Below are 19,160 nucleotides of genomic sequence, written 5' to 3'. Positions count from 1 at the left end.
AGAATGGGAATTCTAACATGTATACTATCATGTAAGAATTGAATCACCAGTCCATGTCTGACGTAGGGTGCAGCATGTTTGGGGCTGGTGCATGGGGATGACCCAGAGAGATGTTGTGGGGAGGGAGGTGGGAGGGGGGGGTTCATGTTTGGGAACGCATGTAAGAATTAAAGATTTTAAAATTTAAAGAAAAAAAAAGTAAGAAGAATTAATAGTACAACTGGTTGAAACTAGTAAGTCTTCATTCACCAATATAATAATGTAACTCTTCTATTTTAAAATGAGTATCCTTCTTCAGATATTAAATTACCCACTTCTGAGGCTTCATAAAATTTTTGACTATTATAAAAAATAAAATAAAAAAAATAAAAATAAAAATAATATGTTTCAAATTAATGTACTATAGAGCACCATTTTCATGGAACATCTATTATCTTACTTCCATGGAGAAATATTAGCTTATAAAGTTCAGAAAGCTTCATCATGACTTTCAAGTTTTTTATAATAGGAATATAAACAACTTTTTAAGTCTATACATATTTCAGACTCTTCATGAAATTCATGACTTCCTATATTTGTTCACATTGCTCTCTCTTTCATCTCCACTGTGGAACTTTATAAGCCGTCTTCATAGAATTATCTCTAATCCTTTCTGTTAGAGTTCACTTACATTTCCTTTTTGTCATTCACCAAGCCTTTCTTTAATTTGATAAACCTCTGGAAAGTGCCTATTGTGTGCCAGGTACTATTCTGGGAACTGAGGATACAACTGTGAACAAAATAAGAATTACTGCCCCATGGAGCTTACGTTCTCCTGAGATGCAGAGGTGAGGAAAGAGAAAATTTTTTAAATTAATAAGCATACCTATAACAACATTTTGTGTCTAATATAGTATTTTTATGATACCTTAGGGTGTTTACACATTTGTCTCCACTTAAAGGACTTGTTGAGATTTGTGCCATACTAGTCAGCTCGGGCTGTCATAATGAAATACCATAGAGAAGATGGCTTTAATAATAGAAAATTCTTTCTTATAGTTCTGGAGGCCAGAAGTCCAAGATCATGGTGCAGGCAAGGCGGGTTTCACTGCGAGGCCTCCTCTCTGGGCTGGTGGCAGCCACTGTCTCCCAGTGTGCCACTTCCTCACATGCTCCAGACAAGAGAGAGCTCTCTTCTCTCTCCCTCTTTCTATGAAAACACTAGTCCAATCATGGGGCCCCACTCCAATGGCCTCATCGAAACCTAGTTACCTCCCAAAGGCCCTACCTCCAAGTACCATCACATTGTGTGTGTGTTGGAGGAGGGGGTGGGCTTCAACATACAAAGTGGGGAGGGGGCAAAGACATGCAGCCTACAACTACAGTGCTTCTTAGTGGTTTTCATATCTTTCAGAGCTCAGCAGTCTCTTCCCATCTAACAGGCTTTAATAAATATGTCTGAATTAATGCTTCAGAAAGGACTGTCTTACAGCATTCGGAGCAGGCATTAGTAGGACTGCCCCAGGGAAAGAGGAGCAAGGTTGCCAGAGATTATCTGTGCATGTGGCTTTCTTCTGAGGGGAGGGCAGAAGAACATGGCCATCTTCATGGTAGGTTTGCCAGGCATCATGCATGTTTCTCTTTCTTCCTTTATTGACTTCATAGTTGATTGTTTAGATGCTAGTCATATTTGATACTTTGCAACTCCATGGACCCTAGCCTGCCAGGCTCCTCTGTCCATGGGATTTCCCAGGGAAGAATACTGGAGTGGGTTGCCATTTCCTTCTCCAGGGGATCTTCCCAACCCAAGGATCAATCCCTGGTGTCCTGCATTGTAGGCAGATTCTTTACTGTCTGAGCCACCAGGGATGCCCTTTTCATCCAACTTTTGCAAATAAATTACAAACATTTGCCAGTTAGAGCTGTTTTCCAAATTTAAATGACATCCTGTATTTTTATTTGCTAAATATACAACTTTACCTTTTGGGTATGTAAAAGTGATTGAAATCTTCATTTCTATATTACTTTTTCACATAAGAACACAAGTCTCAGTGAAAGCCAACAAAATCATTGTCTGCTTAGGCACTTGTATACACACAAACTTTAATGGAAAAGAAGCTGCCTCTCTCCTTCACATAGGAACAATGAGTATTCTTTGGTTAAATGGGAAGAATACAGATAACTTTTATTACATAACTGGCACACCAACTAGCTGGCATATCAACAACAGAAGTTTCTTCCCCAACACTTTAAGAACAGGAAGGACATCCTCTATAAACCTTGCAAATACAGTATGATCACTCCCTGTTTACTCAACCAGCATCCATTAAGCATGTGAGGCAGGCCTGGCTCTCCCCAGGTGCCAAGAGTATAAAAATGAGCATGGCAATTGAGATAACCTACTGTTTGCTTATTTTTCCACTTGATTATCTATTCATTTACTTAGTTATAAAATATCTTTTTCAGACTTGACCCAAAAGTGCTTAAAACAACATTTGACATAGAGTCAGTCAGTCAGTTCAGTCGCTCAGTCGTATCCGACTCTGCGACCTCATGAATCGCAGCACGCCAGGCCTCCCTGTCCGTCACCAACTCCCAGAGTTCACTCAGACTCATCTCCATCGAGTCGGTGATGCCTTCCAGCCATCTCATCCTCGGTAGTCCCCTTCTCCTCCTGCTCCCAATCCCTCCCAACATCAGAGTCTTTTCCAATGAGTCAACTCTTCGCATCAGGTGGCCAAAGTACTGGAGCTTCAGCTTTAGCATCATTCCTTCCAAAGAAATCCCAGGGCTGATCTCCTTCAGAATGGACTGGTTGGATCTCCTTGTAGTCCAAGGGACTCTCAAGAGTCTTCTCTAACACCACAGTTCAAAAGCATCAATTCTTTGGCGTTCAGCTTTCTTCACAGTCCAACTCTCACATCCATACATGACCACAGGAAGAACCATAGCCTTGACTAGACGGACATTAGTCGGCAAAGTAATGTCTCTGCTTTTCAATATGCTGTCTAGGTTGGTCATAACTTTTCTTCCAAGGAGTAAGTGTCTTTTAATTTTATGGCTGCAGTCACCATCTGCAGTGATTTTGGAGCCCCCCAAAAATAAAGTCTGACACTGTTTCTACTGTTTTCCCATCTATTTCCCATGAAGTGGTGGGACCAGATGCCATGATCTTTGTTTTCTGAATGTTGAGCTTTAAGCCCACTTTTTCACTCTCCTCTTTCACTTTCATCAAGAGGCTCTTTAGTTCCTCTTCACTTTCTACCATAAGGGTGGTATCATCTGCATATCTGAGGTTATTGATATTTCTCCCAGCAATCTTGATTCCAGCTTGTGCTTCTTCTAGCCCAGTGTTTCTGATGATGCTGAGTACTACACACCAAAAAATACATTCAAAAATAAGTGAAGAATATACAACTCTAATGTCTAATTAGACTGAAAATTTCTAAGAAAGAAAATAAGATTACATGCTAGAAGAAATGGCAAGGGACTATATATACCTGGATATAATTATATATAATTTAAATCTTATGTGCATTATAAAAATCCACCCACAAAATTAAAGGGGAACCAGAAGGAGAAAACACACGCAATTTTTATTAAATAAAAACAGTTAATACTCTTTGCAGATAAAAGACTTTCATAAACACTAAGAAAAAGGTAAATATTTCCATTCAAATGATGCCAAAGGACATAAAGCATACATTAAGAGCTCAAAGTAACTTTCCTTCTTCTTTCCAGCTTTGTCTCAGACAAAAGTAATGTTATTTCAGAAAATAAAAATCCACAAGAAATAGTAAAAGAAGGGATCATCAAGAGGAAGGGAAAAGACCTCAAAGAATTTAAGGGCAGAAAATATAGCCAGGCAACTGGAAGTGGAAAAAAGAAAACTTTCTAAGGAGCAGGAAAGGGGCAAGCTCTCTCACAAGAGGTCATAGTGTCAGGACCCTCCCAGGCACCCCTCTTAGGGCTGCTGCTGCTGCCATAAAATTTCCAAGTCATGAAGATGGATGTCATGGAAAGGCCCACATTTTAAATTTGAGAAAGTCAGTGGAGCAAACTTGGACACTGGAACCAGGTAAACTTGAATTAGACTCCTTCCCCACAAAGCACCTCAGCTACACTGATGTTAAAAGCTGTGTCACCTCTCTGGAGTCTCAGTTACCTCCCCTGTAAGGTAAGGGACGGAGGAGCCTGTCTCTCTGAGTCGCTGCAAGTGCTGCAGAGTCTCTAAATGCCACTGATGAGAGGAATGATTCTCAAGTGACATCTGTCTCCCTCTTACGTCTGAGTTGATATGTTATCATAAATAATATGAGGTCAAACAGCAGATTAATTAAAATGGAATATTTGGTTAAACAAAAGTGCATGCTGTGTTTGAACACAGCAGTTCCCAAAGTGAAATATTATTCCTGAAGGAAGTTTCTTGAAAAGGCCATCTTCAGCCAAATAAGTCAGAGAAATGATATGGACTCTTTCCCCACTTACAGATTTGCACCATATTAAAAAGATTTTCACCTATTAAATGTATTTCTGTGTCACATAGTAAAGCAACATATTCAATTTTGCTTAATCTGGCAACTTCCAGTTCTCCAAATGCTTAATTATGAAATAAGAGAGGCTTTTGTTTTGCTAACTCTTTAAAAAGTCTCATAAAACTAATTTTCAGTAGAACGTATTTTCAGAAAAGCCACACTTCACCGATTCAAGCTTTATACTTGTTAGAAAATATAGTTCTTTTTTCCTTTTTGAAACATATACAATATTAGCATGATATTAACAAGTCTTATTTAATATTCATTCATATCCTCAGTGTATACATTTGAGGCATTCACTAAAGTCTGGAAATTGAGGATATAAGAGGCAAGTCCTGATCTCACAGAAATGAAAGGCCAGCACTGTTAACAGCAACACTAGTGTTATGATGAAGATGTACAAAATCCAAGGAGGATGTTCAAAAGATGGAAGGCAAGTCCTAATTATAAGACCACTAGAAAACTTCAAGATCATTTATTAAAAATAATGTATATTCTATCATTTTAAAATTTTGTTGTGTTCTTATATCAGGGCATATAAAAACACTTCATTTCTTTAAAACTGATCTATTCAAAGTTCCAAGGTAATAAGGTAGGGGAAAAGATAAATTTGCATAATAGATTTGGATGGTTTTATTCTATTCTTTTGAAGCCAGCAAGAATTCCTTCAGACTGCTTCTTAATCATGCCCATTTCTCACCCATAATAAAGGAATGCAAAGGAGGAGAGGGGAGAGCTCTAATCTATCTCCTTTCAGAGGCATCATTCAAGTATTTATCTCTTTCTCAGAACTTGTGAGTTTTCGTGACCCCTCAGCCCATCAGCTAGGCTAAGCTTTTCAATGTAGGAAAGTGAGGATGTCGGATAAGGTGTTGTGTCCTCTGGATAGAGAAGATGGGAAAACTGCAAGAAGTCTCGTGCAAATGTGTGCATTCAATTCTTTAGCCAATGAGTTATCACAAAACTTCATTTAGCTGATTATGAGTAAACATCCTATTCACCTAGCTGTCAAGACACTGATTTTCAGTGTTAGGGAGATATTCCTGAACTTATTCCATTTTTAATGAATGGACTACTATCCCCTTGCTCACTCACATAGAATAGGACACTGAAACAGAAGTTGCACATCTTCAGACACTTCGGAAATAAAAGATTTATTTGACATGGTCTTGGCTTCCTCTTTGTACAAAGTTAAAATGAATTCCACATGCAAAAAAGAAAATAAAACTATCTCATGAGAATTGAGTTCAGGGAAGATTGTCAGAGAATGCAGTGATGAACACACAGGGTATTTTACAACTTTAGTTGATGACCATTTGTTTTATCACATATAAATGGGACTTTTCTAAATAATTAATTCAAAGTGTTCCATCAGTTTTGATATGCTTCTCCATATAGACATGTCTGTTAATTAGATCAAGTTTTCCCTACTCTGCAATCTTTTTATCAACTGTGTTGCTTTTCCTTTGTAAGAAATATCTCCTTTGCCTCAGTCTCCAAGGGAAAAATATAGATCTGACCAAACTGAAACAAATCTTTATGTGAAAGAAGCTGCGATAGTGAGAAAACAGCCAAAAAAAATCTGAAGAGAAAATGAAAGAAAATACAGAGTAGGTCCCTGTTGGGAAGAAATGCTCTTAAGTGCTCATAGATTGATAAAATGACCTGATTTATTATGAAACTAAATCCCCTATCCAAATTCTGACCTAATTTTCCTTCTATTTTATGCTAACCTATTTTTGCATAGAAAGACTTTATGTTTAAAATAAGAAATCAATGTACTACAATAACAATTTAACAAAATTTTCAATGGAGGAACCAAAACATCTAACTACTACAAGGCTTTGGGGAGTCCGAAAACATCTATTAGGACTTCTCAAATTTTCTATTTGGGTATTTGAGAAAGACTCTGGTTTTTAAAGTTATTTTCTTAAATGTATGCTAAGTACAGAAAAGAGTGTGACTGATGTATGCTTGTTTACATGTTTGTGTGTGGTGTGTGTAGCCTGTGTGTAGTCTGAAAGGTAATAAAGCAAATACTATGCACACAGGACCTACTTTAAGAAAAGAGAATTACCACCCCCTCCAAAATGCTTCCTGATTTTATCCCACTCTCTATTCTCTCCAAGGTAACCAATGTGCTGAATGATTCACTAATCCTTTCCTTAGTTTTATTTGTAGTTTTTTCATGTACATGTGTATACAGAATAAATACATTATTCAGATGTTTTAAGAGTTGCTCCCTCAGAAAAGGTCAGTCTTGCCACTGTTAGAAAAGTTTCCTGGATAAGAGAGGCAGTTCTGCATCTTTCCCAGGACCACAGTGTGACTTCAGTTTACTTGAAACATTACCAAAGCCCCATTTGGGAATGTCAGTGGTGGGTGAAAAAGTAAAAACTTATAGAAAGGCTCTAGTGTGTTCCAGTAAGAGTATGTTTTGGGGATAGGATGAGAACAGGGTGTTTTCTTCTAAGCTATACAACAGAGCCAGTGTCCCACTCTCACAGGTAGCAGAGGAAAATGCTTCCATGGAGTGATCAAGTTATCTCAGCTGATTTGGGTGACAAAGTGTAGAAGGCAGAGCAGGAACAATTGGATATCTTTGCTCTCAATTCTGGTTAGAGCTCAAAATCATCCTGGAATTCCCATTGCTTCTCCCTCTGTTGCATCTTCTATTTCCTCTTTCCTGCTTTCCAATTAACTGGTATTTTCACTTGTTTGGGTGGAAACTACCTTCCAGTAAATTCATAAAGGTAGCCTGGGAGCAGAAAAGGCTGAAAATATATTCACAGTCAGTTCTCCTTATTTGCAGAAGTTATATTCTATGAAGTTGCCAAAAACACTGGATTAGCAAATACTGGACAATTGTTCCTGGGGTTATTCCTACGAACCTGTTCTCAGGTTTGTTTTTCTACCCATCAGTACCTTACAAAGGGATAGACACACAGATCAAAGGAACAAAACACCTCAATATACTAAACTGATTTTTGTCAAAGTTACACAGGCAATTCATTGGAGAACAAAAAGTCTTTTCAACAAATGGTACTAGAATAATGGGATGTTCTCTGCAAAAGAAATTAATCTTGACCAGGATCTCACATCTTGTGTGTATGTGTGTGTATGTGTGTGTGAGTTAGTTGCTCAGAGTATCTGACTCTTCGTGACCCCATGGACTGTAGACCACCAAGCTCCTCTGTCCATGTGGATTCTCAAGGCAAGAATACTGGAGTGGTTGTCATGCCCTTCTTCAGGGGATCTTCCCAACCCAGGGATCAAACCTGTGTCTTTTGTCTCCTGCATTGGCAGGTGGGTTCTTTACCACTAGCACCACCTGGGAATAGCATATCTCAAAATGCAAAATATAAAATCACAAAAAAAAAAAGAAGAAAGAAAAGAAGTCTGTGACCTTGAGGTAGGCGTTCTTCAAAATGACACCAAAAGTCCTACCCATGGAAAAAAACAAATTGAATTCATATGTATTTAAAGCCTTTTGCTATTTAAATGACACTGTTAGGAGACTGAAACCACAAGTCACAGAAATAGATATAATATTTACAAATCATATTCTGACAATGAACTCATATCCAGAATGCATGTAGAATACTTTAAAACCTGTCATTTAGAATACAATCTAATTTTTTAAAGAGCAGATTTACACAAAGGCCTGGTAAAGGAAGGCTTGTATAGATGACAAATAAGCATATAAAAAGATTCTGCACATGATTACTCATTAAGAAATGTAAACTAAAACCACAGTGAATACCATTACACAACTATTAGAATAGCTAAAAACAAACAACAAAAATTTGCAATACCAACGAGTCATCAAAAGTGTCAAGGTCATTAACAATAAGGAAAAACCAAAAGAAATACCACAGACCAGAGGACAGTAAAAAAACATGACAGTAAAGGCAATGTGGGATCCTGGAGAGATTCCTGGAACAGAAAATAACATCAATGAAAACTGATGTAATCAGTTTGAAGTTTGATTAATATTCAAGCACCAATTTCAGAAGAGCTACTAAAAGAGGTCTTGGTGCAGAAGAAATATAATTCCAATCAGAACCAAAATGCATGAAGACATGAAAGCAAAGGGAAGAATAAATATATCAATACATCTAAATGAATATTGGCTTTATAAAATAACAATAATAATATCTTCATGGTGTGAAATACTTGAAAAGTAAAATACTTGAAAATATCACAAAAGATGGGAGGTTAAATGTAATAAATGTGTTCTCAAGTTCTTACATTGTCTGAAAAGTGATAAAACTACTACTTCCTCTTAGACTCTCATTAGACAAAGGTACATGTTGTAATCTCTAGAGTATCCAGTAAAGAATCATAAAAGAAAGTATCACTATTTAATGGTTAGAGAGCTGAAATAATAAAAAGTGCCCAATCAAGCCAAACAAGCAAAAGACAAAAGAAAAGGAAAACAAGTAGAAAGCAATTGTTTTTCAACCCTTTCAATCTATAAGAAAATGGATTTCAACCTAATTATATCAAGAATTACATTCAATGTAAATAAACAGTTTCAATTAAAATACAGACTGTTGACCTAGACTAAAATAAATTAATAAATTCCTGACAAAAGCATCCATGCATTATTTTTTTAAAGACATTTTGTTTGTTACTTTTCATTGTTGTATATTAATTTCCCATTTAAACAATTTCTGGTTTTGTCTATTTCTCTTCATTTTTGGGGAAAATATTTAACTTGCTGTTCTCTTTATAAGTTTTTGAGATACTACTATAATCATTACTTCTCACAGTGTGTTTTGATAAGAACTAGACAATTTAAGGTTTCCCTAAGTGGCTCAGATGGTAAAGACTCCATCTGCAATGTTGGAGACCTGGCTTTGATCCCTGGGTGGGGGAAGATTCCCTGGAGAAAGAAATGGCTAACCACTTCAATGTTCATGGACAGAGTAGCCTGATGGGCTGCAGTCCATGGGGTCGCAAAGAGTCAAACACAATTGAGTGATTAACACTTTAGACAACTTAGGGCATGTTCTCTCAAAAGATATATAAATTAAAAAAACAAAAATTTAAAGTAAAGTATGCTCTCTCTTATGCCATGACTGTACAGACAAGAATGAATCCTTCTGTAGAATATAGAGAGAGGACCTGTTCCGGCTGAGATGGGTTGCCCTCACACACATGTGTATGTGCTTAGCCACTCAGTCGTGTCTGACTCTTTGCAGCTGCATGGACTATAGCCTGCCAGACTCCTCTGTGTATGGGATTCTCTAGGCAAGAATACTGGAGTAGGTAGCCATTCCCTTCTCCAGGGAATCTTCCCGATCCAGGTATTGAAACCATGTCTCCTGCACTGGCAGGTGAATTCTTTACTGCTGAGCCCCCAGGGAATGAAGATCAAGGTTTTACTAGTCTCACAAAATGATTTGAGGGTGGACTTTCCTAGCAGTGGACATGACTGAGCAAGTAATACTTTCACTTTCAAATTAAGTATGTGTGAGTCACATTAAGTGGGCAAAGGTGTAATGTTAAAATGCCAGTAACAGGTTATCAGTTGTAAAGACATCCCAGGTTACCAGTTTTAAAGACAAACTTCTGCCACTGAAAAGCCTTATTATAATATTAGACTTTCATTTCCACTGTTGAGATCTTGATGCTCTGAGACCACATGTGAGAGTGGTTACATGTGTTACTTTAGTTGCTGGTACACTAAAGATCAAAGATCAGAAGTGGACTTAACGCAAAACGATGCCCTGGAGCCAAGTGCAGGCTAAATGATATTGTAGCACATTGGGATAATGAAGGGATAGAATTTGCTAGAGTAGAACAAAGCAGTGAAGAAGTGAGCTAACTTGCAGAGTGGGTCAGTGTAATCAGCCAGAGAAACTCAGCAAGTCAGCACTTTATTGTGCTGATGAAGAATTCAGTCACCTTTGTGCCAGTCTGAAACATACATTTAGTAGCAGGGATACTAGTTAATAAGCAATGGTTTTATAAATGGGATTTTTTAAATTAATAATGCATTTTGAAGTATATAACTAAGTGTAGGCTTGGATTTAAGTGTTAATATAAAATGTCATCTCCCAACTATGAATTCCAACAAGTTTCACCAGTCAATACGAATTAATGTTGCTTTTGATTTTTATGGTATTTGCTTAGTAAATGTGTTTGGTTTTAGAGCTGTGTACGGATGATAAATGCAGGAAGTTATGTTGAATACATACAAAAATAATATAAATAATATATCAACATAGGATATATTGAGCTTCTTTTTTCCTTTAAAAGGAAGTCTTTCTTGATAAAAACACATCAACATCAACTCTGGAGCTTTGTTAAAAGTAATGAACATTGCAGCTCAGATCATATAAGTCAGGATTTCCTGGGTGGGAGCCTGGGGATGTGGGTGAGTCTGTGACCCAGATACAAAGAGTCGCAAAGAGGTGAACATGATTGAACTACTGAACAGCAACTGGATATCAGACTAAAATGGCTTCATCTGATGCAGAAGAAATATAGCTCCTGAGCCTGACGGGGCACCTACTTCACGGCCTGAACCGTGGGGAACACAGACCATCTCGAAGTGGCAAGAGTCTGTGGCAGCCGCCAGAATTTGTGTGTCTCCATTGCTATGGAAGTTTCTTTACAACAAGTAAAACAAGGAGAGTTCAGGGACATTTAACACGTAGTGACATTTAGTGAACTTTCTGACACTAAACCCAGAAAAGAATCCCATGGACAGAGGAGCCTGGTAGGCTACAGTCCATGGGGTCGCAAAGAGTTGGACACGACTGAGAAACTTCACAAACCCAGAAATCCAAGTCTGGAAGCTGTACTCCTCAACCTAGCAATCCCCACTCTCCTGCAAACCTTCCAACCATATGAGCTGGAAGGGACAAGGAACTGTTGACTACTGTGGACATAAAGTCTAAGGAGCCTTTGAAAGGTGGGCTGCACAGCATCCAGTGTGCCCTTCAGCCATGGTGCCATGTGATGCCCCATGCAGACTTTGATACAGAATAAGCAGCATCAATTGCGCAATACAGTTTAACAGATCAAATGTACAGAGGAAAAAAACAGCACTGGGTTCATTCTAGGGTAATTGATGTAGAAAGAGTTCAAAGTTAACAAAGGGTGATGAAATGGGAGTGATTCTCTGAGCCAAGAGACTTTAAATGTAAATATTTCATGATGTCAGGAAAGAGCCTACACCTGCCAGATAAAGTTGGAAGTGTCCTTCTTCTTATGGACAGTTACAGTTTTCTGAGTTTGAAGTGTATTTTGACAGTTCAATTTATCAGAAAATTGCCTTTATGTTGAAATTTATTTGCGTGCCTGGTGTATCATATTCTTTTTTTTTTTAATTTTAGTTTTTTATTTTTTAATTTTTAAAATCTTTAATTCTTACATGCATTCCCAAACATGAACCCCCCTCCCACCTCCCTCCCCATAACAACTTTCTGGGTCATCCCCATGCACCAGCCCCAAGCATGCTTCCTACATATATAGATTATTTTCATTTTCACTTTTGAAATGCTTGTGTGTTCTTTTACATAATTACATTTTCTAATTTATGCTATTTTCCTTCCAAGTTCCTTCTTATTTTCTAGTGAACTGTCTAGTGTAAATATTTTAAGAGCCAACTTTTGTTATCTCTGTTTATTGTTTTCTTTGTTCTAATTGCCAATTTCTGATTTAATATTCCAATACTGTTTTTTTAAGCCTACTGCTCTTTTAAAAAAAAAACCTTTTTTATTTTGTATTGGGGTATAGCTGATTAACAATGTTGCAATAGTTTCAGGTGGTCAGCCGAACAACTCAGCCATACATAAATGTATATCCATTCTCCCCTAGACTCCTCTCCCATCCAGGCTGTTGCATAACATTGAGCAGAGTTCCATGTTCTTGTTGGTTACCTATTTTAAGTTAGCAGGGTGAACATGTCCATCCCAAACTCCATAACTATCCTTCCTTCCAGCACCATAAGTTTGTTCTCTAAGTCCGTGTGTCTCTTTCTGTTTTGTAAGTAAGTTCATTTGTATAATTTCTTTTTAGATTCTACATATAAGGGAGGGCTATTGCTTTTTGTACATTATGACATCTAATGGAATATATTTGTTTCTCTCTTATTTCTGGCTGTAAAATTATCAGAGCCTTGAACATATACTTCAAAAAGGAAGATATACAAATGCCCGATAAGGATATGAGAAAGTATCCAGCAGCATTAGTCATCAAGCAAATACCAAATCAGAGGTCACAACCCACCCACCAGAATGGTTAAGATAAAGAGAACAACAGCTCCAACATCACTGGGGGCAGTGAGAATGGAACAGCCACCTTGGAAAAGGCTTTGCTGATTTTCATCAAACGCACATCTACCCTGCGGCCCAACACTTCCACTCCTAGAAATGAAATAATTTAACCTCAGAAAGATCTGTACATGAGTCCCCATAGCAGTTTCATTCATAATATGCAAAAACGGGAAGCAGTCCAGATGTCCACCAACAGGAAACTGAAGGCAAAGTGCAAGACAGTCATACACTGGGCTCTTACTGCTCAGTATTAACAGAGAAATGAAAATAACAGTAACATGGATGAGTCTCAAAAATATGTCACTGAATAAAAATGTGTGTGTTACTCACTCAGTTATGTCTGACTCTTTGTGATCTTCAAGGAGACTGTAACCCACCAGGCTCCTCTGTCCTTGGGAATCTCCAGGCAAGAACACTGGAGTGGGTTGCCATCTCCTTCTCCAGGGGATCTTACCAACCCATGGATTGAACCCAGGTCTCCCGCATTGCGGGCAGATTCTTTACCATCTCACCTCCCAAGGAAGACTTACACAAAAGAGCAATTTCATTTATACAAGGTTCTAAAGTAAGAAAAACAATATATGATTAAAAAAAAAAAGTCAGAACCATGCTGCCCTTTTTGGTGAGGGAGTAAGTAGGGTAGAAATTAATGAGGTAATAGCCCAAAGGAATTTTCTGCATTCTAGCTGTTTTTCTATATTGTTGATAGAAGTTTGTCAAAATTGCAAATTGTACACAGCATTTGTGCCTTCCATTGTATGTCAGTTTTACCTTAAAAAATTAAGAACCAGAAACAAATGCTGATAAGACAGTTGAAATATTTAGAAGTAAAGCATATTGATATTCGCAACTTACTTTGAAGTACATCAACAAATTAAGAGGATTGATGAATAGATAGACTAACTATATATGTGGGTTAGCTAGAACCCAGGAAATTCCCGTGGACCACATCCTTATCAATTTCCACCCTTCATACTCTTCACTCCAAAAGTAATCATGGTTCTAATTTTTTTATTTTACCAGATTATTTTTTCCACTTTAGAACTTCATATAAATGGAATCATGCAGTATTTCCCTTTGTAAATTTTGCCTTAAAAATTAAGAATCAGAAACAAATACTGATAAGAACGTTGAAATTTTATAAGGAAAGCATACTGATATTTGCAACTTAATTTGAAGTATGTCAAAAAATAAGATGGATCAATATATGAGAGATTTATTATATATGTGATAAAATAAAAGTAACAAAATGTTAGCAATCGTGGGACCTAGGCTGTGGGTATGTGAATATTCATTATTTAGTTATTTCAACTTTTCTGTATAGTTGAAAATTTTAATTGGGTTACGTGTATCTTTTTGAAGCGAAATGTGAGGAAAATATCTTTGGACACACTTGAGTTGTAGCCCAACGGTGGACCCTTGGATAAAGCCTTGCACCATAAGCAGAGGCTGAATGACCTGGACTTTAACTGGAATGAACAATTATGAAATATTTAAGAGGCAGGCTATTGTGTGTGTGCTTAGGTTTCCAATAAGCACTGTCACTAGCAGAGGAACAGGAAGGCTGTTCATGTGAAACCTGTGATTACCCACAGGCAGCCCCCCTGCAACCTTGGCCTCATTCCTGTGTCACTTAGTGCTTTAATTTGTGCATCGCTTTGCAATTCATGATCCACCATTGTTTTATAATTTGGTTATGAGGAAAATTAAGTACAATGATAGTTTTTAATAACATGATATAGCCTTTAATTCTTAAAAAAAAGATTAGGTCAGAACAGAAATACCTCTCAAAATAGTAAGAAACAATGAGCATGGATTTTAAATATTTTGTCTAATGTATAGTTTTTCTAAACACATCTCAAGATACTACAAAATATTCAAAAGACATGATTCATACGTGAAATAGTATAATGTAAATACTTATTTAGAAAGGTCAAAAACATTTTAAAAGAGAGTGTTTTAATACAGTGATTTTAAAAATTCTAGAAAAGTTCCAAAGTATGCTGATAGGAAAAAGGTACATCAAGAATGCAAAAATAGTCTTAAATGGATAAACTAAGTTTTTAATGAAACAGCAACCAAAGTATGATTACTAGTTTTTATTTAAATCTTTGATAGCAATGCCTTTAGAAAACTGGCTAAAATATTTTCGAATTGTTCAGAGATTCGATTCAGTTCAGTTGCTCAGTCATGTCTGACTCTTTGTGACCCTGTTCACTGCAGCACGCCAAGCTTTCCCTGTCCATCATCAACTTCTGGAGCTTGCTCAAACTCATATCCATTGAGTTGGTGATGGTTGGATGGTTATCCAGCCATCTAATCCTCTGTCATCCCCTTCTCCTCTTGCCCTCAATCTTTCCAGCACCAGGGTCTTTGCAAATGAGTCAGTTCTTTGCATCAGATGGTCAAAGTATTGGAGTTTCAGCTTCAGCATCAGTCCTTCCAATGAATATTCAGGACTGATTTTCTTTACGATTGACTGGTTTGATCTCTTTGCAGTCCAAGAGACCTTCAAGAGTCTTCTTCAAAAGCATCAATTCTTTGGCACTCAGCTTTCTTTATGGTCCAACTCTCACATCCATACATGACTACCGGAAACCAAGCTTTGACTAGATGGACCTTTATTGGCAAAGTAATGTCACTGCTTTTTAATATTCAGGGGTTAGAAAAATATAAATAAGTATATCTTAAAAAAAATCTTCAAAAGATGTTGAAACAATCCTGTTACACATAAAATAAAAATAATAGTATGATGCAATGTCCCAGAACATCTGTCAATGACCAAATCAAATCCTCTTCCAATCTAGCCTACCAGGATTGCTTAGGATAAAATAATCTTCAACATTAAGTCCATCGTCTAAACTAGCCAACTAAAAAGAAAAAAAATTGAATGAGAGTCTAAAGCAAGATTTAGACCAACATTTAAATAACAGAATATTCTAATGAGGAATATAAATGCTGCATAAAGTTTTAAATAATTAAATTGAAAATATAGATAAAGATATTTAAAAAAAAAGTTTAATAGATTTAAAGTAGTTGAAAGATTTTTATGAATTTGAATAAATATAGCCAGAATTCAGCACGTGGAAACAATTAACTAAAAAATATGATACAGAGGTTACAAGGCATGTTGTCTACAACTAGAAATATGAACATGTATCTAATCAAAATACATTATTATTTCCATTTATATAAATCTAATCATAAAATTAGAAAAACTGAAATTGAATTATAAAGTATGTCCTATATTCTCTAAAACCATCAATGGCATGAACACCAAACTATTCCTAGCTAAAATTATACTAATTAGATGTGACTAGCTACAATGCACAATTCTGGACCAGATTCTATACTGGAAATCATTGTTATAAAGGACAAATTATTAAAAAGAGAGACAAAGCTATATGCTGGACCACACTAAGTCACTTCAGTTGTGTCTGACTTTTTGTGACACTATGGAGCCCTCTAGGCTCCTAAGTCCATGGAATTCTCCCGGCAAGAATACTGGAGTGTACTGCTGTGCCCTCCTTCAGAGATCTTCCCAAAGGGATGGAACCCACATCTCTGACATTGGCAGATTGGTTCTTTACCACTAGTGCCACCTGGGAAGTCCAAACTATAACATGGATTATAGTCTAAAGAACAATATTGTATAAATATTAAGTTTCCTGAATTTTATAACTTAACTACAAATATTTAGAAGGATATTATTGTTCTCAGGAAAAGCATGTGGAATTTCTATGCAATGAAAGTACTTAATTTTGTAATTTTTGGAGTCCAAGCAAAAACACCAGCCAGTTGTGGCTGTGACTGGTGATGGAAGTAAAGTCCGATGCTGTGAACAGCAATACTGAATAGGAACTTAGGACCATGAATCAAGGTAAATTGGAAGTGGTGAAACAGGAGATGCCAAGAGTGAACATCAACATTTATGGAATCAGTGATCTAAAATGGACTGGGATAGGCGGATTTAATTCAGATGAACATTATATCAACCACTGTGGGCAAGAATCCCTTAGAAAAAATGGAGCAGCCCTAATAGACAACAAAAGAGTCTGAAATGTAGTACTTGGGTGCAGTCTCAAAAATGACAGTATGATCTCTGTTTGTTTCCAAGGCAACCATTCAAAATCACAGTGATCCAAGTCTATGCCCCAACCGGTAACGTTGAAGAAGCTGAAGTTGAATGATTCTATGAAAACCTACAAGACCTTCTAGAATTAACACCCAATAAAGATGTCCTTTTCATCATAGGGGACTGGAATGCAAAAGGAGGAAGTCAAGAGATAACCTGGAGTAACAGGCAAATTTGGCCTTGGAGTGCAAAATGAAGCAGTGCAAAGGCTAATAGAGTTTTGCTAAGAGAGCACACTGGGTATAGCCAACACCCTCTTCCAACAACACAAGAGAAGACTCTATCACCAGAATCAGATTGATTATATTCTTTGCAGCCAAAGATGGAGAAGCTCTATACAGTGAGCAAAAACAAGACTGGGAGCTGACTCTGGCTCAGATCATGAATTCCTTATTGCTAAATTCAGACTTAAATTGAGAAAGAAGGGAAAACCACTATACCAGTTATGACCTAAATCAAATCCCTTATGATTATACAGCAGAAGTGACAAATAAATTCAAGGGTCTGTATAAGATAGAGAGTGCCTGAAGACTGTAACAGAGGTTAATGACATTCTACAGGATACAGGGATCTAGACCATCCTCAAGAAAAAGAAATGCAAAAGGGCAGAATGGTTGAAGAGGCCTTACAAATATCTGAGAAAAGAGAAATGAAAGGCAAAGGAGAAAAGGAAAGATATACCCATTTGAAAATAGAGTTCCAAAGAATAGCAAGGAAAGATAAGAAAGACTTCCTAAGTGATCAGTGCAAAGAAATAGAAGAAAACAATAGAATGGGAAAGACTAGAGATCTCTTCAAGAAAACTGGAGATAGCAAGGGAATATTTCATGCAAAGATGGGCACAATAAAGTACAGAAATGGTATGGACACAACAGAAGCAGGAGATATTAAGAGGTGGCAAGAATACACAGAAGAACTATACCAAAAAGATCTCCATGACCCAGATAACCATAATGATGTGATCACAGCTAGAGCCAGACATCCTGGAATGCAAAGTCCAGTGCATCTTAGGAAGCATCACTACAAACCAAGCTACTGAAGGTGATGGAATTCCAGTTAAGCTATTTCAAATACTAAAGGATGATGCTGTGAAAGTGTTGCACTCAATACATCAGCAAATTTGGAAAATTCGAGAGTGGCCACATCGCTAGAAAAGGTCAGTTTTCCTTCCAATTCCAAAGAAAGGCAATGCCAAACGATGTTCAAACTACCGCACAATTGCACTCATTTCACATGCTAGCAAAGTAATGCTCATAATTCTCCAAGTGAGGCTACAAAAATATGTGACCCATGAACTTCCAGATGTTCAAGCTGGATTTAGAAAAGGCAGAGATCAAATTGCCAACATCCGTTAGAACATTGCAAAAGCAAGAGAGTTTCAGAGAAACATCTACTTCTGATTTACTGACTACACCACTGTGTGGATCACAACAAACTGTGGAAAATCTTAGCAAGATGGGAATACCAGACCACCTTACCTGCCTCTTGAGAAATCTGTATGCAGGTCAAGGAGCAACAGTTAGAACTCGACGTGGAACAAGAGATTGGTTCCAAATTGGGAAAGGAGTACGTCAAAGCTGTATATTGTCCCCCTGTTTATTTAACGTATATGCAGAATGTATCATGCAAAATGCCAGGCTGGATGAAGCACAAGTTAGAATCAAGATTTCCGGTAGAAATATCAATAACCTCAGATACACAGATGGCATCACCCTTATGGCATAAAGGTGAAGAAGAAGTAAACAGCCTCTTGATGAAATTGAAAGAGGAGACTGAAAAAGTTGTCTTAAAACTCAACATTCAAAAAACTAAGGTCATGACATCTAGTCCCATCACTTCATGGTAAATAGATGGGAAAACAATGGAAACAGTAAGAAATTTTATTTTTGGGGACTCCAAAATCACTGCAGATGGTGACTGCAGCCATGAAATTAAAAGATGCTTACCTCTTGGAAGAAAAGCTATGACCAACCGAGACAACATATTAAAAAGCAGAGACATTACTTTGCCAACAAAGGTCCATCTAGTCAAAGCTATAGTTTTTCCAGTAGTCATGTATGGATGTGAGAGTTGGACTATAAAGAAAGCTGAGCACCAAAGAATTGATGCTTTTGACCTGTGGTGTTGGAGAAGACTCTTGAGAGTCCCTTGGACTGCAAGGAGATCAAACCAGTCCATCCTAAAGGAAATCAGACCTGAATATTCATTGGAATATTCATT

The sequence above is a fragment of the Ovis canadensis genome, chromosome 19, assembly GCF_042477335.2.
Source record: "Ovis canadensis isolate MfBH-ARS-UI-01 breed Bighorn chromosome 19, ARS-UI_OviCan_v2, whole genome shotgun sequence".
NCBI lineage: Eukaryota > Metazoa > Chordata > Mammalia > Artiodactyla > Bovidae > Ovis > Ovis canadensis.
The sequence above is the reverse complement of the archived record's forward strand: the minus strand, read 5'-3'. Positions refer to the sequence as shown.